Source organism: Chrysemys picta, chromosome 7 (assembly GCF_011386835.1).
Source record: "Chrysemys picta bellii isolate R12L10 chromosome 7, ASM1138683v2, whole genome shotgun sequence".
NCBI classification, from domain to species: Eukaryota; Metazoa; Chordata; order Testudines; family Emydidae; genus Chrysemys; species Chrysemys picta.
Window position 1 is genome coordinate 67,970,956 of NC_088797.1, and position 27,167 is coordinate 67,998,122.

Below are 27,167 nucleotides of genomic sequence, written 5' to 3' on the forward strand. Positions count from 1 at the left end.
GATTTTGTAAGCAAGTCATTTTTAAGTGAGATGAAACTTGGGGGTACACAAGACAAATCAGACTCCAAAAAGGGGTACAGTAGTCTGGAAAGGTTGAGAGCCACTGGAGTAGGGCACTTACATTGGCAGAACAAGACTGTAATATAGCCACTGACATAATTAGATCGACCTAAACTGCGTTACGTCAACCTAACTATGTAGTAAAAACAACAAGGAGTCTGGTGGCACCTTAAAGAGTAACAGATAGTGCCACCAGACTCGTTGTTTTTGTAGATACAGACTAACACGGCTACCCCCTGATACCTAACAGTGTAGTGTAGACCAGGCCTAAGTAACTCCAGGCTATCCATCATAAAAACTGACACTTCTTTAAAATTAGACAATTTGGAACCAATTTTGTTAAAAATATGTTAAGTTTTAAGAAACTTTCCAAAAATAGACAAAAACTTTTCATAAAAATGACACTGTTTTAACCAAACAAACAAGTCAAATCCCCAAACTCAGGAGTAAAGGTAGTAACAGTCATTAACTAGGAACACACTGAAATGTCTGGCATCATGAACCAGAATTTTTCAATCCTGACAGTCAAATGGAGGCTGAGACACCGCAGTCATATCTAAAGTTTACAGGTCTAAAAAGAACATACCTAAGTCCTGATTTGGAAAAGTAGTTAAATGTGTGCCTATGTGCTTCACAGAATCATGGTCTTACTGCAGAAATCAATCTGTTCATGAAAATTCTACAATAAGAATTTGTGGAAAACTCTTCAAAGTAAAAAGAGAAAATTGACAAACATCACTGAATCAAGTGAACTCATTGTCTGCCATCACGGCGGAGAAAGTAACACGAGTCACTATGTGCCCAAAAAAACCCAACACCCTGTCAGCAGTGGGGCATTTACCTGGAACACAAAAATGATTTTCTACACAAATGCTCACCCTGCTCCCTAAAGGTGTGATTTTGACAGGGCCAGGGACAGAGAAGATTCCTTCTGGGGTTTGGGAGGGTAGAAGAAATCTCAACTGGGAGCAGCAAAGGCAATGTGTCATGTTCCCCACTTCTCTTCTCCCTCCCCTTGCCTTTAGCTTGTGGGAGCCGATTCTTCCCTTCTCCCTTCCCTCCCCTTCCTTCTGTGTTCTCAGGGCATATGCATGTGTTGGTAGGGCAGGTTTGGGAGCGCAGGGAAGCGGGCAGGGCTCTGGAGGAGCTTGTCCCTTCCTCTGCCACGGGGGCTGAACGACTTGCTCTTGTGATGGTGAAGCATGAGCGGGGCTGACACCATTTCCTACCTAGGCAGGATAGCCATTGTGACATGCAGAGAGGGCATGGACTTCACTTCCTCCATCAGGTTTACAGTACATTGGGGCTTACTGGCTCCCATTGAGATTTTCGCAATAATTCTCCTGGGTGGTTACCCTAGTTAGGCGATAGTTTTTAATAAAGTTGCAGCCACCGCATTTAACCATAATATGGTATCGGTCTCATTGTTTTGGGGTCTACAACAGAGGTAATGGTACAGATTTCACCCCCAAGAATAAATGGATTCCAACTTTGTTTACATTTTGAGTTTTGAATAGGTTTTGGAAATATACTGTTTTTGCTACAATCTGTTCTTGTATGCATCCCCTTTCACTGGTAGTGGCAACAAGGAGGGCGAGGGGGGACAGAGAGAGAGAGATGCAGCAAACAGCAGGAGCAGAATGCCAGTGCATTAAAAAAAAAATAATAAAGACATCCATTGTTCCATTCATATTCATATTGCTGGCAACACAGTGCAAAATTCTTTAACATACAATTAAGAACTGATCAAGTTATGTCAAAGCTATGAATCTTCAAATCTATGGAGAGAAGTGCCCCTCCCCCAGCGATGTGGCTGCAGCACTAATGAGTCACAGCACTTCTATTACAAAGTGTGTGAAGTGAGTTTTAATGGAAGACTGAGTTCATCTAGTCAATTATACAGGAAAGGATTTTAAAATGTGCTTGTGTAACTATGACAGCTTAAAATGGATCAGAGTTTAGAAGTGAAAAGTCAAAAAATATTCCTTGGCTGTCTTGATTTATTTCAATCCCAAGTAGTGCTGATCCTTCCTGCATCATAATTTTACTCTTCGTTTATCTTTGTCAGGAAAAGATTAATGTAGATCCATTTGAAAATTGTGCACGTTACATGACAATCGTACTGCTGCGTTATGAATTTTATAAAAATCGTGGTAAATGTGAATGTGTATCACTTTTTAAAGAGCTTTTTGAAAATTATCTATTTATTATATTGGTAGGATGCTTCAGAGGCTGAAAGAGACCTCAGAGGAAACAGCCAAAACCATTGGAAAAGTTTTGGTCTAGAATAGGCTGTGTTGAAAAGGGAGCTAGCATGAGGTAGGTCTTCTGAATTTTTGCTTCCCCCATATGTACTGCTTTTTACCCTTCAGGAAAAAAATAAAGATTCCAGCGCTTCACAACTAACACTTTAAAATAACATTTTACAAGCCATAGAAACAAGATTTGATGTGAAACTAGTAACATATGCACCAAAGCTATTAAAATTGAGAATGAATTGTGGGGAATTTTTGAGAGAGATTTAATAGATCAGTGCTCAATATGATTCTGTGGATGTAAAAACTGTCAGTACTAAGGGCTTCTCTACATCAATGATTATTTCACAACAAGCTGGCATGTGAATCCACCCCACACTCACCTGCTGTGGACCAACTGTCCATATGGAACCTGCTGATGTGCATTAACAGCTCGTTAATATGCTGTGATCTAGTCCCAGAAAGAAAGACAATGTAGCTTTACAGCACAGAATGGAAATAAATGTAAAATCAAGGAAGCAAAACCCAGATACTGGAAGTAAAAGATGAACCCTCGCTTCAATAGCAGAAATAAGCTTTCAGGAGTTTCCGACCAAGGGAAATAAGTTTGATAACCCAGTTATCACTGTTTCTCCCTTCCCACTCCCTTCTCTTGGGGGTCATGTTAACATTAACTGAGGCTAGGTCTACACTACCCGCCTGAATCGGCGGGTAGAAATCGACCTCTCGGGGATCGATTTATCGCGTCCCGTCGGGACGCGACAATCGATCCCCGAATCGACACTCTTACTCCACCAGCGGAGGTGGGAGTAAGCGCCGTCGACAGGAAGCCGTAGAGGTCGATTTTGCCGCCGTCCTCACAGCGGGGTAAGTCAGCTGTGATACGTCGAATTCAGCTACGCTATTCACGTAGCTGAATTTGCGTATCTTAAATTGATGCCCCCCTGTAGTGTAGATGTAGCCTAAGAAGAGACCTAAGGCACTTAAGATTCTTTTACAATTATTATTTAGAAGTCAGCTACATGTTTTCAGTGATTTACACTGAGAGATGCAAGTCTGGATACTGTAAATTAGATACAGAGGTCTGAATTATTTATTTTTCAAAATTATTCAGCGCATTTCTCCACATCTCCCTTGGCATACGATCAATGAAAAGGAATTGTACACCTCTAAATTAGTGTGTTAAAAAATTAGCACTAAAAATCTAGCCTGCCTAACCAGAGATCTCTTCTCAAACCTCCACCTCAATGCAAAACTGATTAAGTAGAAGAGTTTTGAAGCCAGCTTAGAAGATGGGTCTGTTAGGCCAAAGGGTGAAAGAGGAGCGTAAACTGTAACATGAAGAATGACAATGTCGTGTCATTATCTGTGCACACTCATTACTGTGATATCTCAATGCCTTACAAGACAATTAACAGTTGGTTTGCCACCAACTCCAGATGTATAGAACACAGACTCACTGATCTCCGATAAGCTACGGAGAGGGGCAGCCACCATGGCATACAGGACACAAACCATGGAAGTATTTAGAGTTCAAAGCCAAGCCTCAAATTGCACTCAGAATGGATTTGGAACCAGTGAGATCTCTGGAAAAACAGGCATCCTGCTCCCTGAAACTCCCCCATGTAAGTGGAGGGCAATGCTCTGTGCTAGCTGAAGTGTGAATGCTCTTGAAGTGCAGCCCTAACTGAAGTGTTTTATGGTAACACAATCTGGAGGTGGCAAATTTATGGAAAATTGTGGCATAAAGAGCATCCATTAGAGAAGGCTGTCAAACCAACCACTATAATCTTAACTACTGTGCCCCTTTGGCAGGGCCGGCTCCAGACACCAGCTTAACAAGCAGGTGCTTGGGGCAGCCAAGGGAGAGGGGTGGCACTGCGGCAATTTGGGGGCGGCAGGTCCCTCACTCCCTCTAGGAGCGAAGGACCTGCTGCTTAACTGCTGCCGCCGATCGCGGCTCTTTTTTTTTTTCCCCCAGTTGCTGCCGCCGATCGCGACTTTTTTTTTTGCTTGGGGCGGCAGAAATGCTGGAGCCGGCCTACCCTTTGGACAGCTGGTAGCAGCCCAGGGTCCAATAAGACTGCAACATTGCAAACCAGTGTTACCAAAAGGCAGACACACACACACACACACACACCCTTGTTAACCAAAGGGAAATACAGAAACTCCCCACTTAACGTCCTCTCGCTTAATGTTGTTTCGATCTTACGTCTCTGCTCAATTACAGAACGTGCTCCATTTAAAGTTGTGCAATGCTTCGCTATAACATCGTTTGGCTGCCTGCTTTGTCCACAGCTGGCAGCCCCCCCCCCCCATCAGCTCCCCTACACCCCCCCCCACAGTGCCTCCCACCTGCTGGCAGACCCCGCAGATCAGCCCCTTCCCCCTCCTCCCGCCTGTGGTGATAAGCTGGCTTGCAGCATTCGGGGGGGGGGGGGGGGAGAGCAAGGACTCAGCGTGCGTAGTGAAGGGGGAGGAGGGGAGGGAGAAAAGGCGGGTTAAGGGTGGGAGTTTGGGGAAAGGAGTGGCGTGGGCGGGATGAGGGTTGAGTCCCCCGCCCTTGGTGCTTGCACAGTAGGGGAAGCTGCTGCTGCGCAACATGCTTCTCCTAGCCTATAACACCTTCAGCCTCCTTGCCTGCCCCATTGTCTCCAATGCCAGTGGGCTGTGCCTGTGTGGGGTAAGGCTGGGGCACCTCCCAACTATAGTACTGTACGGCCCAATAAATAAATAAATAAATAAATAAATAAATGTCCCTGGAACTTAACCCCCCGATTTACATTCATTCTTATGGGGAAATTGGAGTCGCTTAACATCATTTCACTTACAGTTGCATTTTTCAGGAACATAACTACAACTTTAAGTGAGGAGTTACTGTATTTTACTTCTGGTTACTTCCAACACTGATATTTTCCAGACTGAGCCTTCGACAGCACTCTTTTACCTAAGTTCCCATAAGTGCAAATGTTGAAAAGGAACACTGCATTTTTGGACACCAAATAGGTAAATCTCAATTTTACTAAGGTCTCCGGAGACATGTATGGAAGAAGAATGTGCTTGGAGTTAAGGAGATCTGGGCTACAGTCACAGGTCTGGCAGGCTTCCTGTGTTACCTTCAGCAAGTCATTTACTCTCTTTGTACACAAGTGTAAAATCAGGATAATACTTCTCTACCTGACAGTGGCATCATGAGGATTAATTCACTAATGACTCAGACACATACCTAGGTGGCAGAAAACTTCTAGTCTGCTAGCATGCCAGGGACAATTTGCCATTAAGGCCTGGACTTCCAAAATCCACTCCCTCAAATGGTAGCAAATACAGATTGCTCCCCGTTTCAGGTGGGATGTGAGGCAGATTAATAATATCCAAGGAACATAGTCTTGTAAGAACAGCAACTGAATATGAATGCAGACCTGAATAATCTGAGGATGTTCAAAGATGTTCAACAAGAGGCTCTGGTTCAAGCAATCGGGCCACCATGTTCTATAAAAACACACAGCGAGGTGCCAGAATTTGCCCGTGTGCTTTGGGAAGCCCTGCAGGTGCGCAATTCAGCAATATCCCACTAGACATTCTGAGCAACTACTTACCTACCTAGCTAGAAAGAAACAAACAGTTATAGACAGGCCACAAAAATGCACACTGGTATCACACAAGTGACCCCTGGCCCAACAGGGCAATGGATCCCATCTTTGAAGAGAAGGCACCAAAGAGCGATCCCTCCAACAAGACTCTCACCCTCCTCAGCCAACAGACAACATTCATTTACTTTCCCCGTAGCAAAGTTATCAACCATGCTCAGGAGAGAAGTGAAAGGCTCAGTGAGCCTAACAGCCCTCTATTGTCCAAGACAAATTTGATGCCACCACCATTTGACATCAGGCGTAGAGTCTGGTTACAGCTCACTGCACAGAAGCAAGTCTACTCCTGAGCCAGCATTGCTCTGACTCTCCCACTTTCTAGGTATTTTATTTTGGTATCTGTTAGCCTTCCTTACCGCACACAGCTTTTTGCCCTCTCGGGTTTTTTTTTGTTTTGTTTTGTTTTTTAAAAAGACAACTCTGGAGATTTTAGATTCCAAGAGTAATAATCTGTTAAGATGGGTGTCTTTTGAAACTGTCTGTCTGTGCTGGGCTAGCTTGATTATCACTTCAAAAGTTTTTTTTCTCTTAATTAATTGGCCTCTCAGAGGTGGTAAGACAACTCCCACCTGTTTATGCTCTCTGTATGTGTGTATATATATCTCCTCAATATATGTTCCATTCTATATGCATCCGAAGAAGTTGGCTGTAGTCCACGAAAGCTTATGCTCTAATAAATTTGTTAGTCTCTAAGGTGCCACAAGTCCTCCTGTTCTTCTTTTTGCGGATACAGACTAACACGGCTGCTACTCTGAAACCTTTCATTATGCAAGGCACTGCATTTAGCCGTATGGAGTGGAAATCCATCAACCTCATGAAAAAACTCGTACAGATACAGACAGACATCATCTTCCTTTCCAAATGCAAGCAGATGGACATCATACCAAAAGGACTAAAGGTAAAAAATCCATTACAATCTACATATCACACAGACTATGCTGAGAGACTGTGTCACACACTCTCAAAGAAACTGCGAAATCACCTGATCAGCATCCTATACAGCAAACAGGGAAAGATTAAGAATGAGCTCTCAGAACTGGATACTCTCATAAGAAACCAACCTTCCACACAAACTTCCTCATGGATAGACTTTACAAAAACTAGACAAGCCATTTACAAGACAAACTTTGCCTCTCTACAAAGGAAAAAGGACACTAAACTATCTAAACTGCTACATGCCACAAGCAGCCACAACAGTAGTTCCCTTAACCCACCCAGCAATATTGTTAATCTTTCCAGCTATACTCTTAGCCCAGCAGAAGAGTCTGTCCTATCTCGGGGCCTCTCCTTTTGTCCCTCCAGACCCATGAATATGATACAGTTCTGCGGTGACCTAGAATCCTACTTTCGACGTCTCCGACTCAAAGAATATTTCCAACATACCTCTGAACAGCATACTAACCCACAGAATCCTCCCTACCAGCACTACAAAAAAAAGGATTCTGCGTGGACTCCTCCGGACGGTCGAAACAACAGACTGGATTTCTACATAAGAGTGCTTCCGTCGACGTGCAAAGGCTGAAATTGTGGAAAAGCAACATCACTTGCCACATAACCTCAGCCATGCAGAACACAACGCCATCTACAGCCTCAGAAACAACCCTGACATCATAATCAAAAAGGCTGACAAAGGAGGTGCTGTCGTCATCATGAATAAATTGGAATATGACCAGGAGGCTGCTAGACAGCTCTCTAACACCACATTCTACAGGCCATTATCCTCTGATCCCACTGAGGATTACCTAAAGAAACTACACCATCTGCTAAAAAAACTCCCTGACAAAGCACAGGAACAAATCTGTACAGACACATGCCTAGAACCCCGACCAGGGGTATTCTATTTGCTACCCAAGATCCATAAACCTGGATATCCTGGACGCCCCATCATCTCAGGCATTGGCACCCTAACATCAGGCTTGTCTGGTTATGTAGACTCTCTCCTCAGACCCTACGCTACCAGCACTCCCAGCTATCTTCGAGACACCACTGACTTCCTGAGGAAACTACAATCCATCGGTGATCTTCCAGAAAACACCATCCTGGCCACTATGGACGTAGAAGCCCTCTACACCAATATTCCACACAAAGATGGACTACAAGCTATCAGGAACAGTATCCCTGATAATGTCACAGCTAACCTGGTGGCTGAACTTTGTGATTTTGTCCTCACCCACAACTATTTCACATTTGGGGACAATATATACCTTCAAGTCAGCGGCACTGCTATGGGTACCCGCATGGCCCCACAATATGCCAACATTTTTATGGCTGACTTAGAACAACGCTTCCTTAGCTCTCGTCCCCTAACGCCCCTACTCTACTTGCGCTACATTGATGACATCTTCATCATCCGGACCCATGGAAAAGAAGCCCTTGAGGAATTTCACCATGATTTCAATAATTTCCATCCCACCATCAACCTCAGCCTAGATCAATCCACACAAGCGGTCCATTTCCTGGACACTACTGTGCTAATAAGCGATGGTCACATAAATACCACCCTATACCGGAAACCTACTGACCGCTACACTTACCTACATGCCTCCAGCTTCCATCCAGGACACACCACACGATCCATTGTCTACAGCCAAGCTCTAAGATATAACCGCATTTGCTCCAATCCCTCGGATAGAGACAAGCACCTACAAGATCTCTATCAAGCATTCTTAAAACTACAATACCCACCTGCTGAAGTGAAAAAACAGATTGACAGAGCCAGACGAGTACCCAGAAGTCACCTCCTACAAGACAGGCCCAACAAAGAAAATAACAGAACACCACTAGCTGTCACCTTCAGCCCCCAACTAAAACCTCTCCAGCGCATCATCAGAGATCTACAACCTATCCTGAAAGATGATCCTTTACTCTCACAGATCTTGGGAGACAGACCTGTCCTCGCTTACAGACAACCCCACAACCTAAAGCAAATACTCACCAGCAACCACACATCACTGAACAAAACCACTAACCCAGGAACCTATCCTTGTAACAAACCCCGATGTCAACTCTGTCCACATATCTATTCCAGTGACATCATCATAGGACCTAATCACATCAGCCATACCATCAGGGGCTCGTTCACCTGCACATCTACCAATGTGATATATGCCATCATGTGCCAGCAATGCCCCTCTGCCATGTACATTGGCCAAACCGGACAGTCTCTACGCAAAAGAATTAATGGACACAAATCTGACATCAGGAATCAAAATACTCAAAAACCAGTGGGAGAACACTTTAACCTGTCTGGTCATTCAGTGACAGACCTGCGGGTGGCTATATTACAACAGAAAAACTTCAAAAACAGACTCCAACGAGAAACTGCTGAGCTAGAATTGATATGCAAACTAGACACAATCAACTCCGGTTTGAATAAGGACTGGGAATGGTTGGGCCATTACAAACATTGAATCTATCTCCCCTTGTAAGTATTCTCACACTTGTTATCTAACTGTCTGTCTGTGCTGGGCTAGCTTGATTATCACTTCAAAAGTTTTTTTTCTCTTAATTAATTGGCCTCTCAGAGGTGGTAAGACAACTCCCACCTGTTTATGCTCTCTGTATGTGTGTATATATATCTCCTCAATATATGTTCCATTCTATATGCATCCGAAGAAGTGGGCTGTAGTCCACGAAAGCTTATGCTCTAATAAATTTGTTAGTCTCTAAGGTGCCACAAGTCCTCCTGTTCTTCTTTTTGAAACAGAATACCTTTAACTGGTGTTCTCTGAAAACAGACTCCTCAAATTTTGAGCCAAGGAGTCCCAGACAAGCACATATTTGAACCAAAGCATGGTAATCTGTTAAATATGTGCATCTTCAGAAAACAATTATCTCTTTCATGCAAGAAAGAAATATTCCATTCTCCAATGCTGTAGTTATGGGTAATACCTTTTACTTTTGGATAAAGGACTGGTTGAAAAAAGTAATATTATTTGTTCTTGGAAGACACTAATTGAGAAGCACTTTACAACCAGCATTCAGACTGAAACACCAGTTTCAGCTAACAAGGACAAGAAACCCTTACCAACCACCTTAAAACATCTGATTGATCCATTTGGCTTTTTGATCAACAATAACTTCCGAATCAAATCAACTTTCTGGGAAACAACAACCCATCTAGCAACAGCCCTTCAACTCTCTGCCTAGCTCTTTTGATTTATTTAATACCACTACTCAAGGGCATACAACTCCAGAGAAATAATGGAATTCTTAAAAGATAGTGAGTACTTAAATAACTCATAATTAAGAGAGACAGGAGGGTTCTTATTTGATTCAACTTCTGAGAGTGCACGTGGTGTCATGAATTAAAAGACTCCATTTAGTTCCACATAGCTTCATGTTTCTCTAGTAAGGCTCAGGGCAAAACTGCAAGGTGGCTGAATTAATTTCTTAGTCCCAAAGGTAACACACCTCGGTGTCATTGTTGATTAAGCTAAAGAGCTCACGTGCACTTGTTTTCACCATGCCATAAAACAGCCAAATATGATCACTGCCCCCATTCTACAATCTTCTGTACACAAAGCCAACACTAAGTAAAAACAGTAGCCCATATTATATAAAGCATGTGTGTGAGAGTGTTGGGGGAGAGGGGAGCTGGAAACATTATTTCATTTTTCTCAAATCATGGGAAGATTTCTGTGAGCACCCAGTGCTGTCCATTCAGTGTCTACCAAGTCTGTTGCCCTTTCCATAAATAAACAATGGAATTTAAGAGGACAGAGTAAACTGTAATTTTACCTATCACAAAGTTGCATTAAGTAGAAATAGTCCCCAACAGCTGTTTGGTTACCTGTGCATTTTCCATGCCATTTTCCTTTAATATAGTAGTCATTTTGAAATAATGTTCTGGAGAAGGAAGAACACCGGCTGAACAGCAAAAAGAAAGCATTCTGCAGCGCATGCCAAACATGGTACCACCGCCATACATGGATGGCATTTCCCTATAGATGGTTCTAAGTCTCTAAGTCTTCCAGAGACTATGCTTTGCCCATAGAAAATCCTAGAGTGGCTGGGAACGTTTTCTGTCACTACAGGCAGTAACATAAGAGGTTTTACTCCATCCTTAAAGATGTGGACCTGGCAGCAGCGGGAAATGCTTGAAGAACTCTCCAAGGAAGGGACTACCTGCAACACAGTATGCTTATTGAGAACTCAATGGGCCTTGAAGGAACTCCAGCTCATACAGACCACCTATTAAGCAGTACCAGTTGATATGAATGCATCAACCCCAGTGCTCTGCTCTCTATACTTGTTCCCAAAGAGTACCCAATCAGCTTCAAGGCCTTGATTTTCATCTTCTAGGACTAGAATGGGATTGACCCCAGTTACTTCAGAGACTACTTATCTCCAGGACCAGGATTACCACCACAGCTGTGCTCATCAGGTACTATGGAACAATCGACAAAGAGGACAAAAGGACACACTGTCATGAAAGCTCACAGCTCTAGAACTCCCTTTGGAACAACCACAGATCTAACCACCATCCAATCTTCATGTAAAACACAGCGCTGTGTCTTGGCATTTCCACAAGGTGGACAACAAACAAGTGTAACTTGTAATTACCTGCCCATGAGACAGGTAGCTTATATGTGCAGGAGGTGCAAGCAACTCATGCCCCTCAGAGACAAAGTACAAGCTCTTGAGGCAAGAGTGGCTGAACTGGAGGAGCTAAGGGAAACAGAGAGGTATACAGAGGAGGCTTTCAGGGACACAGTGGTGTGGTCCCACCTCCCAGCTGAGAGCTTCTGTGCTGCTGAGGAGAATGAATGCCTCAGGGCAGGAGAGCATCAAGAAAGGCACAAAGGGCAATGATCCCATAGTTGGGTCTCACCTTCCAGGAGAGGTTATGGTACCCTCTCACACCGAGGATACCCCTCTGAAGGCTGGCACCTCAGTTATTAGGATAATATAGGCGATAGTAGTGGGGGATTTGAATATTAGAAATCGAGATAGTTCGGCTTGTGATGAGGGGGAGCATTGCATGGTGAATTGCCTGCTGGGTGCAAAGGTGGCAGATCTCACGTGATATTTAGACAGCCTTACAGGTACTGCTGGGGAGGAGCCAGTGATCATGGTATACGTACATACCAATGACATAGGGAAAGATAGAAAAGATAGGAGAGGTCCTGGAAGCCAAATTTAGGCTGCAGGATGAGAGATTAAAGCCCATAACCTCCTTGGTAGCTTTCTCACATGCAGGACCAGTGTGACAGGCAGAACTGCAAGATTTCAATGTATAGATGAGATGGTGTAGGGAAGAGGGATTTAAGTTTATTAGGAACTGGGCACCTTTGAGGGGGTAAGAAGTGACCTATAGAGGATGGATGGGCTCCACCTAAACCAAATAGAACCAGACTGCTGGCACGTAAAATTAAAAAGGTCATAGAAGATTTTTTAAACTAAGGGCTAGGGGAGAGCAGACAGGTGCAGAGAAGCATGTGATTAGAGCAGTGCCATCCTTTACGGATGAATTTATTAAAGGAGAACTCTAAACTAGTAAAGAGGACAGGAAAGAAGTTGGTAAAGTACAAGCAAGAGATAGTGACGAACAGTCAAATGAAAGTCCCATTTAAATAAAAAACACAGGAAAGCAAGCAACTGAATTCTGACAAAACATACAAGGGGTGGCAGGTTTGTATATTTTTTGATGGTGCCCAGAATAGGTCCAAGTTCCGCCTCTCCGCCCTCTCACCTCCCTCCCCCCCCCACATACCTGCCTTATATACAGTAACCCAATATACAGTAACTCCTCACGTAAAGTTGTCCCGGTTAACGTTGTTTTGTTGTTACGTTGCTGATCAATTAGAGCAGTGGTTCTCAAACTTTTTTTCCTGCGGAGCACTTGAAAATTGCTGAGGGTCTTGGCGGACCACTTAATGATCTTTCCAAATGTTGTATGTACCGTTAGCTAACTATTGTAAAGCACTTCGGATAAAAGTGCTATATAAAAAACCCTAAATAATAAACTTTTTTTGTTCTACACATAAAAGCATACAACTCATATTTTAATATCAGTAGTCTTAACCTTTCTAATGCGGTGGATGTGCCCTCTCTCCCCTGCTGCAGCAGCACCCAAGTTGGGACTGGGAAGAAGGGGGGAAGTCTCTCTCTGCCACAGAGCTGAAGCTGGGAAGGAAGGGGGTCTCTCCCCAGCAGCTGCAGCCCTGAGCCTCTCTCTCTGGACACCGTAGCCCTGCAAGTCCCAAATTCCCCCCACCCCCTCTTCTCAAACCACTGCCCCCTCCTACCTACTCCCCCCAAGGCCACTACCTCACCTTACATGTGCATCTTCTCCAGGCTGCCCCTCACTGTAGCCTCACTGGGGGTGGGGGATGGGGCTGCCCCTTGTCTAGCGTGGGACAGGACCGGTGACTGCAGGCGGGGCGGGGGAGGTGGGGGCAGGGGCCTGTGCTGGTGGAGAATCCCATTGGAAAATGAAAGGGTCTGAGGGGGAAGGGCAGGCTCAGGGTCAGCCTGCCCTGGCAGTAGTGGTTGGGGGACACTAGGACCCTGCGGCGACAGCTGATGCAGGGAGGCAGCATGGAGCTGCAGTCTACTCCAGGGACCCGGGAAGGCGAGCAGGGACAGCAAGTAGGGGCCCGGGGACACTCGGGGGAGGTGCGTGGGGGCGGCAGGCAGGGTTGGGGGAGAGATCCGGCCCTGAACATTGGTGGAGCTGGGCTCCCGGGCCCTGAATATTGCTGGAGCCCGGGCACCATGAGTCCATATAACTCGCCGCCTATGCTTATAACAAATACCAGAAGTCTAAACACTAAAAGAGGTGACCTAGAGTGTCTGGCATTAAATGAGGATATTGATAAAATAGGCATCGTGGACACTTGGTGGAATGAGGATAATCAATGGGACACCATAATACCAGGGTACAAAATACACTAGAATGACAGGAGAGGTAGTGCTGGTCCGGGAGTGGCATATGTTAAAGAAAGCATAAAACCAAATAATGTACAAATCTTATATGAAACACTACCACAGAAACTTTATGAATAGAAATTCCATGCTCAAATAAAAAAAGTATAACAGTAGGTTACTACTACTGACCATCTGACCAGGGTGGCGACAGTGACTGCAAAATGCTACGGGAGTTTAGAGAAGCTACAGAAGCAGAAAGCCAATAATGATGGGAGATTTTAACTATCCTCACATTGACTGGGTAAATGTCATATCAGGGAGTGATGCAGAGATAAAAGTTCTAGTCACCAGGGCTACTTACTGGAGCAGCTATTCCTGGAACCCAGAAGGGGAGAGGTAATTCTTGTTTTAATCCTTGGTGGAGCCCAGAATCTGGGCCAAGAGGTAACTATAGGTGAACCACTCAGAAATAGTACTCTTGAGAATTCTGCGCCAAAAAAAATAAAATTCTGTGCACAATATTTTAAAATTCTGCAAATTTCATTTATTTATTGACAAATATGGAGGCTCCAGTATGTCAGTGGGGAGCATATCCACTGGCTGCACGGAGGTGGAAGATTACCCTGCAATCCCTTCCCCCCACACCACCCGGACAGGGACTCAGCAGTGAGGCTGCACCCGACCCTTACACAGCTCAAGGGCTGGACCTGCCCCAGAAGCACCCCAGGGTCCTGCCCCTCTGCACCAGGTGTGGGCAGGCAGGCTCAGCCCAGCAGGATCCAAGCATGGAGGGACTTGGAGTGGGGTGATCCAGGTGTGAGGTGAGAGGGTTCTGTGTGGGGCAATCTGGGTGCAGGCAGCTCAGTGGGAAGGGTCTAGGTATGGAGGGGATCTGGATGTACAGGGCTGGTTGGAAGGTTCTGGGTTCAGGGGCAAAGGCCTCTAAAGGGGAGGATCTAGGTGAAGGTGGCTGGAGCTCGGCGGGGGGGGGGGGGCAGGGGTCTGGGTTTGAGGAACTCGGCAGGGGGGGTCCAGATGCTGTGGGAGTGGGGCTCGGTGGGATGAGGGTCCAGGTGCAGTTGGTTAGGGCTCAGTGGGGTGGGGGTCCAAGTGCATGGAAGAGAGTTTGAGTGTGGGAAGCTCAGCAGGGAGTGGTCTGGGTGCAGCTAGGTGGGGCCCACCGAGTACAGGAGTGATGCGGGTGCAGGGGTGGGAGTCTCGGTGCAGATTCGGCGGGGGTCCGGAGGCAGGGCTCGGAAGGGTGGAGGTTCGGATGCAGGGCGGTCCAGATGCACAGGGGTTGGGCAGACGGGGGAGCAGCTTCCTGTACAGTGACCCTCCCAAAGCAGCTGAGGAGCAATGGGGGCAGGAAGTAGGGGGGAAAGGTGCGGAGCTGGGGAAGGTTTCTGGGGGTGGGTCTGATCCAGCCCAGCCACTCCATGCAGGGGAAGTGCACTTCTCCACCACCCCCAGCCCAGCCAGGACTAGCGGGGGAGGGGGAAGAAGGGGGGGAGGAAGATGGGGGAAAAAAAGTCATTAGACTGACTGCATTGTCATTAGAAAAAAGGAGGGGAATTTTTAAAGTAAAAAACCCTTCAAAGTAGAAGGTATGAAAGTCTTTATATTTGGAGACTTTTTGCAGATGTGTTTAAATGACATTGCAGCTGTCTCTACTAAGAGAGAACATTTTAAAAGAGGAATAAACTTCTGGACCAGAAGAAATCCTAAAGAACAACCAGAAGCAACATTTTAAAAGGCCTGCTGCTTCAGCTTGTAGCTATAATGGTCAGGAAAGCTGCCTGACTTGCCCTTTATTACTTAAAGGCAAATAGTGAAAATCAAATTAGAGCGAGCATACCTGCATAGCCATGGCATGCTCTATACCTAGTGAGACAGCTAGTGGGATGTGGCACCCTCTTAGTAATGAAAGAAATGGGTCTGGGAGAGCCAGCTATTATTGCTTTCTTCTTTAAATAGGACGATGACAGAAGGGATGAAAGAAGCAGGAGCTTTGTCCACAAGAGGAACGAGCACTGGGTTGGGGGAGAAGAGCACTGGATTGGGAGAGAAGAGAAGGCTATTAAGAAACTGGAGATTCTCTTACCTCCTTCAAAATTAAGTAAAACCAGTGCTGCCTAGTTTTACTAGGGGACCCGTTAACTTAACATATCTGTGTTAACTGTCTGCACACACAGAAAGTGCGTGGCAACTGCACTGATGTTTCAGTTATAATTCAGCAATAATGGAAAAAGTCATTTTTAAAAATTATGTATATGCATTCATATACCTGCACACACACCCCTATGCCACCCCACTCGCAATTAATTTGGTACACATCAAGGATGAAATCTATTTTACTCACATAACACAGATCCTGAATAATTAAATACCATGAGAGTGGTGAACACCAAACCCCTCCCCAGCAGCAGCCAGGTGTTATCGCACCCCTCTCTGACTGAAGCAGAGACTGCAGACCCTCCAAGCCACTAGCTCTACATAGGTGCTGACATCATGGTCCCTCCACTGTCCTCTTCAGTGCACTCTGCAGGGCTGGGGGAGGCATCCCTTTCATGACACGCAAGTGATGCACAGCATTGTCTGCCTGCTTCTCCTCCCATTGAACTTCCTCCTCCCCATGCAGCACTTAAGCAGTATAGATTGTCTTGCACACTCCACACTACTGGTGAATTTCATCTTAAGTCATTTTTCCCTTTGTTGACAGAGAAAGATATATGCCGGGTGAGGTTAAGCATTTTTTTTTAAATGTAGAATAATATTTACTGTGATATTGTGAGATGGCACTTATGGAATCTGTTCTCACCACTTGTACAATACCTACTGTAAATTTCAACTACAGACTGGATTGCTGATTAATAACTTTATTAATTAAATTTAAATCATTTTAATCTTTTTTTAAAAAAAGATTCTCTACCTAAATGCCTGGTGATGCTAATATAGATAAAAAGCATAACTCAAGGTATTTGAGAAATAAAATAAATCACTGAAATTTGTTTTTGTATCGAGTTATGTATTTTCTTTATTTTATTTTTTTTAATATTTTCCAAGATAAAGCTCTGCAATGGTATTATGGGCAGCATGTATCCTAAGCGCACCAACATATGCTTTAAAAAAATGCAACTTTGGCAGCTGCAGCTTTTAATTCCACCTCTGGCTTCATTAATGAGCAAGACAAGTGCCAAAAAAAACAATTTCAAGAATGCCCCGCTTACATATTCAATTCAGAATTCTAAAAGGTTGAGAAGGGTTTCTCCTGAGCATGTGAATTTACAGACCAATACACGTGGGAAAATAAGTTAATATCCCACTACGAAGAACTAGGAAAAGCTCATACCTCAAGAACATCGTATTGAGCCTGCAGACCAGAAACAACTGTGCATCTGTTTAGAAAAAGAAGGTTAAACAGACAGAGGATAGGAAAACAATACAGAGCAAGTTTCACTTGGTTCTGCATTTGGTCCAAAGGATTGCCAGAACCGCAAGCTCAAGACCTCAATCAATGACATATGAAGCTTGCTGAATAGGATATTACAAAAACAAAATGTTTATGGGTATTTTGAAAATGAAAGTGAAAAAAATCTTTCATGTCATTAAAGTTCTCATCGATTAGCAAACTTCTCTAACTAGAAAACTCACTCCTGGCTGTGAAGTACATAGGAGGTCAAAATTCAGATTGGTAACAGGTACTCACAGTCTCAACTAGGGAAAGACTACAGTCTCTGCATGAAAAAGCAAGGCAAAGGCTATCACCACAAGAAAAAAAAATCAATACCATGAAAAATTCAACATCAGCTCCATGAAAGCCCCCTTTATATGTGATCAGCATCACCGGTAGGTGGTTAAAAATTCATGACACGTCTTCTCAATGAGACTTTTTTTTTTTTAAATTAGCAAATTGTCACTGGAAATCATTTGTAAATTACACGTGATTAATGTAGGATCTAACTATCACCTGCAATATAACAGAATACAGACATATATTAAGCCTGGTAAATGGCCCATTGAAGACAAGTTACTCCATAAAAGTATACAGCAAAAGTCATTTACTTTATCCTCATACAATAACTTCCTCCCGCAAACAAAAACACCTATCCAGCTAAATCAGCTCTGTTTCTCTTTTTGCAAAGCTTTTAAGCAATCTCTAATCAACCACAGGAAGTCCGTGTGGTTGGGACTTTCACTGAAAGACTTCATGTGCCACAGAGCACTATCAAAGGGAAGTGGGTTTTCACACTCATACAATCAAGCCACAAAAAAAGCCTAGTTTTAGCCTTAAAAGGTTTCCACTTCCTCACATTCCAAAAGTCTTGAGACTGTATAAAATAATGCCTGAACTGGAATAGGTCAGCTTGAAAACAATTAAGTGATTTGCTAATAAAAATGTTTTTCTGCCTTTAAACAAGTTTTAGCTACTCACTCAGTTTAGCTTTTACTTTTAAAAAACACTTAATACTTTTATAGCTAAATTACCGGTATTATTAAACCTGGCTGAAGTATTTGAGGGTCAGTTCTCCAAGATACAGATCAAAGTTAAAATCAAAAACAGGGCTACATCAACCTCTTTCAGGAGGGAGAGAGGGAGGGGGAGAAGCAAGGGGAAAAAGAAAAGGAAACAGGACTCCCAAACTTCCATGTGTTTTCTCCATTCTCCCCTCCCCACCTGAGGGAGGAATTAGAAGCCACACAAAAGGATAGCTGACAAATCACCCACCCAACTTTCTAATACTTTTCAAAGCATCTGTAGAACTAATGCATCGTCACTCTTCCCTCGCTCCCAATTTTTACTTATGTTGTTGCTGTCTGCAGTCTCATGGGCCCACCCCCAAGGCTCTTTGGCTGTCTGCATGGACTATTTGCCTCACCACTAGCCCCCATTCCTCACTGTGACTAGGGTTAGCAGGCGTCCGGTTTTCACTGGAACAGTTGCAAAGGGACCCTAGCTGCTCCAGTCAGCACTGCTGACCGGGACGCTAAAAGTCTGGTTGGCAGCGCAGCAGGGCTAAGGCAGGCTCCTTGCCTGCCCTGGCTCCACGTGGCTCCCGGAAGCAGCCACATGTCCTATGGCTCCTTGCCTGCCCTGGCTCCACGTGGCTCCCGGAAGCAGCCACATGTCCTATGGCTCCTTGCCTGCCCTGGCTCCACGTGGCTCCCGGAAGCAGCCACATGTCCTATGGCTCCTTGCCTGCCCTGGCTCCACGTGGCTCCCGGAAGCAGCCACATGTCCTATGGCTCCTTGCCTGCCCTGGCTCCACGTGGCTCCCGGAAGCAGCCACATGTCCTATGGCTCCTTGCCTGCCCTGGCTCCACGTGGCTCCCGGAAGCAGCCACATGTCCTATGGCTCCTAAGTGCAGGGACGGCCAGCGGGCTCCATACACTGTCGCTGCCCGAGTGCCAGCTCTGCAGCTCCCATTGGTCGAGAACTGTGGCCAATGGCGCCTGCGGACAGGGCCGGCATGCAGAGTCGCCTGGCCATACCTCCACCTAGGAGCCACCAGGAGGAACATGCCAGCCATGCCTCCACCTAGGAGCCACCTGAGGCAAGCGCCGCCCTTAGCCCAACATCCTGCCCCAGCCCTAAGCCCCCTCCCACACCCAAACTCCCTTCCCGAGCCTGCACTTCCTCCCACACCCCATCCTCCTGCCACAGCCGCGATCCTCTTCCCGCACCCAAACTCCCCCACCGGAGCCCACGCCCACTTCTGCACTCTGAATCCCTTGGCCCCAGCCCTGAGCCCTCTCCTGCACTCCAAACTCCTTATCTCCAGCCCCATATCAGAGCCCGCATCCCCAGCCAGGGACCTCACAACAACCCCCTCCCACACTCTGAACCCCTCATTTTGGCCCCACCCCAAAGCCTGCACCCCCTCCCACATCCCAACCCCCTGCCTCAGCCCAGAGCCCCCTCCCACACTTCAGGCCCCATCCCGGAGCCCATACTCCCATGCAGAGCCCCCAGCCGGGAGCCCCCTCCAACCCTCTGAACCCCTCAGCTCCACCCCCCCAGCCCGAAGCCTCCTCCTGCATCCCAAACCTCTCATCCCCAGCCCCACCCCAGAGCCCTTGCCTCACAAAGAGCCCTCATTGCCTCCCACACCCCAATCCCCTGTCCCAGCCTGGTGAAAATGAGCGAATGAACAAGGGTGGGGGAGAGCGCATGACAGAGGGAAGGGGCTGGACTGAGCGGGAGCGGGCCCTCAGAAGGGGCAGGGCAGGGGTGTTCAGTTTTCTGCAATTAGGAATTTGGCAACCCTAAATGTAACAGATATTGCAACCATATGCAGTATCTTTGGTGGAGCATATTGTATTAAGTTTCTGTATCACTGTGGGCTAAGGCCTGTATGTACGATTGTGGTCTACTCCATGAGGGGAGGGTTTTCATAGCTCTTCTAGGAACCAAAAACAGTAGGGAGGAAGAGTGATTAAGATTAGTTTTTAAACACCTCCAGAGAAGTACCACTCCTTGGGAGGTTTGCACATACTGGATTTTCCAGAGACCAACAAAGAAAAGGCTTTTGGCATAAAAAGGCTGTAGTTAGACTGATTCAGGGCCTTCTTTCTGATCCAGCAAGCAGACAAAGTGAAAGGTTAGAAAAACTTTGGCCTAATACGGCCCCATAAGATTGATGGGTGACTCATCGTGTATTTAAGTCTGTTTATTGTAGGTTTTCTTTGCAATTATTTTACTTTAAGAATAAAGGTGCTTGCTTGGAAAGAGCTGTGTAGCAACTTGTGCCTGCTGGCAGTTGCAATACACCAGGCTCAAAGAAAAAAAATCAAAACACAGGTGATGGCCTTTAGGCAGACTGGCTTGCTGGGGAGATCACAGTTGAAGGCAGGGAGCTGTGCAGCCTTAAAATCCTGGTCAGGATCTCTCCCCAGAAGAGAGGGACAGCTGGGAGCCAGAAACCCTAAGTGAGTGTCCTTGAGAGATCCTGAGGGGGAATACAGATGTAGTTACCCTGAAACTGTGACACCACTTTCAAACTCTGGTAAGCAAGACTTAGTTGCCACCTTGCCCTTGGCTACCTCATCATAGCTATGCTTTGCACCCTTGTCTGTGGCTGGTTGAAGTCACAGAAGTTCAGTTAATAGCCACAGTGACTATGCCCTAGCATCAGTTTCTTACTGCATAATTCATAATTTGCAGGATTTCTGCCACATGATAAATGTATTTGTTGCATTCCACAAAGAGGAAATCTATTACATATGTAATATACATGGTCCATATATATCTTCTAGTAGTGGTTTCTGGGTGGCTGGGGCCAGGGGTGAAAGTAACTGAGGACACTTACTGGTGGGGGTGGGGGGGAAGTGGCTGCTCTGGCCCCCAGAAGGGGCGGGGCCTCGGGTGGAAGGTCCGCATCCCCCAGCCAGCCCTTGGACTGCGCCGTCTGGGGCTCCCATGTTGATTTAAAGGGCCCGGAGCGCCAGACACCGCTGTTGCAGTAGGGGCAGCAGCGTCCAGAGCCCCGGGCCCTTTTAAATCGCCGGCCCCAGGGCAGTTGCTCCCTTTACTCCCCCCCCCCCCCCCACCCGCCCGTCAGCAGCCGGGAGGGGTGGGGGGTGGGAGGACAAAAGGGACAGGGAGGTTAAAGCGCCGCAGGGTCCTTTGCCGCAGCTGCGCTTTACCATTGCTGCCTCTTCCCCGCCCCTGCCCACCGTCAGCAGCCCTGCCGATACAGACCCTACCGGCAGGGTCCCCAACAGGGAAGGCAAAAGGAGCAGGGACATTAATGTGGGCTGGGTATGGGCCAGTGTGGGTTCTTACCCGCATGGAGTACCAGCCCATACCGGCTCACTTTCACCCCTGAGTGGGGCAGGAAAGCAAACGTTGACAGAGTGAATTGGACAAACCTTAAACCTGGATTAATGTGAGCTTCAAACGGGCCTACTAGGTTAGAAAATAAATATCAGAGAAGCAGCCTGAGGAAAAATAAAAGATGTGGTTTTTAAAAGTAGCCATACCACTTTTCCAAACTGCAGAGGGCATGGGGGATCCTATAATCACACATGCTGTGTTTCTAGTTTACTTGCTCATTTTTCGGATTTTAAGAATTGTGGAAGTAATAATATTGGAAAACAATTTTAAAGCTACATTAATTATGCACACTGAGCAACTAAACAGCACTATACTTGCCTCAACTGCCAACTGCATATCCATTAAAAATTACAAGAATTTATCAATCAGAAATATTAATTGAGCTCAGGGAGAGCATCTTTGAATCAATGCAATGTATTTATGTGGCACATAAATCCTTAATAACCTTTGCATGCAAGTCAGCAGCATTTAGATACAAACACCATTTCAAGGAACATAAAACCAGCATGCTGTATTTCTCTGTATAATAAATAACTGCTATAGAATCAACATAAAAGTCTTGGAAATACACAAGGGCTAGAGAAAGTCAACATTTTTCTAAAATCAAACATGTTCTCAGTACCTCAGTACTTGTCTGTGCATCTGAAATTATATCTAACTGAAACTGTATACACAGTCTTATTGCAAAGTGGCTACAACACTAAAAATATTGAACACTAAAACAGCAACTTTTATTCATGTGATTAGTCCTTATTAGGGCTATCAAGCGACTAAAACAATTAATCACAATTAATCACGCAAATAAAAAAATTGCATTGTTAAATAATAATAGAATACCATTTAAATATTTTTGGATGTTTTCTACATTTTCAAATATTGATTTCAGTAACACAGAATACAAAGTGTACAGTGCTCACCTTATTTATTTTTTTACAAATATTTGTGCTGTAAAAAACAAAAGAAATAGTATTTTTCAATTCACCTCATACAAGTACTGTAATGCAATCTCTTTATCCTGAAAGTTGAACGTACAAATGTAGAATTATGTATTAAAAAATAACTGCATTCAAAAATAAAAACAGTGTAAAACTTTAGAGCCTTCAAGTCCACTCAGTCCGACTTCTTATTCAGCCATTCACTAAGACAAACAAGTTTGTTTACATTTACAGGAGATAATGCCACCCACTTCTTATTTACAATGTCACCTGAAAGTGAGAACAGGCATTTGCATGGCACTTTTGTAGTTGGTATTGCAAAGTATTTATGTGCCAGATATGATAAACATTTGTATGCCCCTTCATGCTTCGGCCACCATTCCAGAGGACTTGCATTCCATGCTGACAATGTTTGTTTTAAAAAAAAAAAAAAAAAAGCAGTATTTATTAAATTTTGCCTGAACTCCGTGGGGGAGAATTCTATGTCTCCTGCTCTGTTTTACGTGCATTCTGCCATGTATTTCATATTATAGCAATCTCAGATGATGACCCAGCACATGTTCGTTTTAAGAACACTTTCACGCAGATTTGACAAAACGCAAAGAAGGTACCAATGTAAGATATCTAAAGATAGCTACAGCACTCGACCCAAGGTTTAAGACTCTGAAGTGCCTTCCAAAATCTGAGAGGGATGAGGTGTGGCGCATGCTTTCACAAGTCTTAAAAGAGCAACAGTCAAATGTGGAAACTACAGAACCCGAACCACCAAAAAAGAAAATCAACCTTCTGTTGGTGGCATCTGACTCAGATGATGAAAGTGAACATGCGTCAGTCTGCACTGCTTTGGATCACTATCGAGCAGAACCTGTCAGCATGGACATATGTCCCCTGGAATGGTGGCTGTAGCATGAAGGGACATATGAATCTCTAGCGCATCTGGCATGTAAGTATCTACTTACATGTGCTACAACAGTGCCATGTGAATGCCTATTCTCACTTTCAGGTGACACTTTAAATAAGAAGCAGGCAGCATTATCTCTCGTAAATGTAAACAAACTTGTTTGTCTTAGTGAATGGCTGAATAAGAAGTTGGACTGAGTGGACTTGAAGACTCTAAAGTTTTACATTGTTTTGTTTTTGAGTGCAGTTATATAACAACAAAAATCTACATTTGTAAGTTGCACTTTCACAATAAAGAGATTGCATTACAGTACTTGTATTAGGTGAATACACTTATCATTTTTACAGTGCACATATTTGTAATAAAAATAATATTAAGTGAGCATTGTACACTTTGTATTCTGTGTTGCAATTTAAATCAATATATTTAAAAATGTAGAAAGATATCCAAAAATATTTAATAAATTTAACTTGGTATTTTATTAACAGTGCAATTAAAACTGCAATTAATCGTGATTAATTTTTTAAAATCACGATTAATTTGAATTAATCATGTGAATTAACTGTGATTAATTGACAACCTAGTCTTATACAAATAGTCTATCTGAAATAAGAAGAAAAAAAAGTCAGTACAGACTGCAGAAATGAGTGCTTGCTTAGTACCACCTCTTGCAAGAAAGTCTTACAAAAAGGTACTCAAACATTGGTTTTACACATACACAGAAATAGTACACAGAACAATTATTCACTGTTTAAAATCCTCAGAATGGGTTCTATACATCTACTGTATTTTGTGCTACTAGTGCAGTGTAACACAAATGGCATGATTTATTGAAGCCCAAGTTACTGGGACACTAGCTGACAGGTTCTACAATCAAACACAGCAGCCTGCTGACAATGCACTTTGGACAGCCAACCATATAACAAAAGGCTGTTGTTCTAAGCTAGCACCAGCACAGCGGCTGAACCAGTTGGCCCAGTACTGTATGCTGGTCTAAGTTTCGACAAAGACTTGCTGTGACCTTACCAGACAATTAGTATGTTGGTGTAGAATTACAAAGTTCTAAGAGGTCATTCACAGATGAATTTTAGCACTGCAATGCAACTAGTTCTGGTTTTTTTGTTTTGTTTTTGTTTTTTTTAAGACATGATTAGTTCCTTTACAAACTAACTTTCAGGACAAAAAAATTCTGAGGAACTAATTATGCTACATTTGTATGAGCACAAATTATACTTCCTATATCATGTGAATGTCTGATTGGTATTTTAAGGTCTTTTTAACATTATATAGTAATCATTGTAGTTTACAATAGAGACGTAATCATCTGCACGACAGCATGCATGTACAATGACAATGAAAAACAACGTAACCCCATCTCCCACAAATGTCTAACTTAAAGCTGGGGTTAAATTTGTTGGCCAAGGAAGTAGGGGGATAGCACAGGATGAGAGAAGCAAAGAAAATAAGCCCCTTAGTTGTCAAAGCTGCTGGGAGCATTGGCAATAAAATTTCTCTTTAAACTGGAAGAAGATAAGAAGGGTGAGACCAGAAAACTCATGGGAAGGGCCAACAGCCAGAATCTTGCAATTGGGCTGAGAGAGGAGAGATTAAAATAAAAAATAGAATCTGTAAAAAGATTCTTGAACTTCCTCAAAAACCACACAAGACTTGCACCTCACCTACGCAGAACTACTGTGTGCTCTCTCACACAGAATTCACCTTCATCAGCACCAATAGAAGCTTTTTATGTATTATGATGTTATCTAGCAGACTCTTTATTCTACAGTACTGATCCTCCCCAAATGATATACTATCTTAGGAAAACAGGTTCCTGTCTCAATAATGTTATATTTAAACAGTGAGAAGGTGGGTGAGGTAATATATTTTATAGGACCACCATCTGTTGGTGCGAGATACAAGCTTCCGAGTTACACAGAGTTCTTCTTCAGATGTGGTAAAGGTCATAAGAGTATCACAGCTAAATAGAAGATCAAACAAATACTTTAGCATGAATAGTTAGTTCCATATTAAGGTGAAGTGGCCTTGAATGGTCCCTTAGAATATGTGCTAACTACTCATGCTAAAGTATCTGTTCCATCTTGTATTTATCTGTGACTCTCTTAGGCCATTTCCACACTACAGAGTTAAGTCGACTTAAGTTATGTCGACGATCATAAGTCACTTTAATAACATGGGTTGTGCATGTCCACACAATGCTCCTTGTGTCGGCGAAGCACGTCCACAGTCCCCACTCCTGCATTGATAGCGAGAGTGTTGCATTGTGGATAGCTATGCCACTGCATAATTCACCACCCGCTGTCACCCTCTGCCACTGGGAACTCTGAGAATGGATCGCAATGCATCATGGGGATGTGCGTGATACAGTTCTTTCCATCCCATCATTCCATGGGCTTCCTACTTCGATTCATATGGTTTTTCAACTGCCCCTGTTAACCATGCGCCTGCCATTTCTGCCCGACAGCATGGATCCTGAACTGCTGACCAGTCTGCCGATGAGCCATATGAACACAACTCAGTTGGTCCTCCAGTATTTTATGAGCTGTGAAACAGAGCATGAATAGGTGATGCCTACCCTGCTGTTTGCCAAACAAATAATTCAAGACTGCTGCTGGCATTCAGGGACCAGCTTGCCACGATGGAGCGTCAGTACTGGACTAAGGAAACAAGCTGAGTGGTGGGATTGCATCATGATGCATGTATGGGATGATGAGCAGCGGCTGCAGAACTTTTGGATGCAAAGATCCACCTTCATGGAATTGTGTGCAGAGTGTCCGGAGTGGAAAAGAGGTCCTGACTTGCCACACCACCAGACGATCCTGCCGTTTCCTCCACATCATTCTCCAGCTCCACTTCCTCATCGAGGTTGAGTCCGCTGCCTCCAGTCCCATCTAGGGCTCTTGGCAGTGGAGGCGGAGTCGCCACCGAGGATGCTGTGCAGGTCCTTATACAAGCAGCCTGTCTTTGGTGCCGCCTCAAAGCGACTGTCAGCATCTCTTGCCTTCTAGTATACCTACCTAAGCTCCTTGATCTTGGCACGGCCCTGCTGCGCGTTCCTCTCCTACCCCTTTTCCTAGCAATCAGCTCATAGATAATCAAAGTTGCTATCACTAGAGCAAAGTTGCGACTACACAGCCTCCACTCCCAATAGACTCAGAAGATCCAACAGCTCCGGTGTGCTTCATGCGGAGAGTCTCTGTTGCAGAAAGGTGGCATGATCAGCTGGGAAGATGTGTGAACTGTGCATGCCAAGCAAATAGAAAAAGGAATTTCAGAAATTCCTAGGCCTTTTAATGGCAGAGGAGCGCATACCTGTGTACCTTTAGGATAGCGGAGTTCAAACTCCTGACAGGAGCGGTCAGGATTGGCATTGTGGGAAACCTCCTGGATGCCAATCAGGGCGACATAACCAAGCACAGTGTCTACACTGATGCTGCGCCATTTTAAGTGCAAAAAGCTCCATGTCGCTTGTCGAGGTGGTTTTATTATGTCAGGATAGCAGGGGAGTTACATCAGCAGGAGGAGCATTTCAGTGTGTACATCTCCAATGTTTAGTCGATGAGAGTTTGTTGACTTTTGTCGACAAAACTGTGTAGTGTGGATAAGGCCTTAGTACGCTTCCTAGTCCTGAAGGAGAGCTC

General features: G+C 44.6%; 1 protein-coding gene across 9 annotated transcripts in view; it reads right to left on the reverse strand.

Moving 5' to 3' along the window:
- The window catches only part of DLG5 (discs large MAGUK scaffold protein 5), a 198,346-nt gene that overhangs the window by 140,600 nt on the left and 30,579 nt on the right, over positions 1–27,167 (reverse strand). The gene's annotated exons all lie outside the window — the stretch shown is intronic.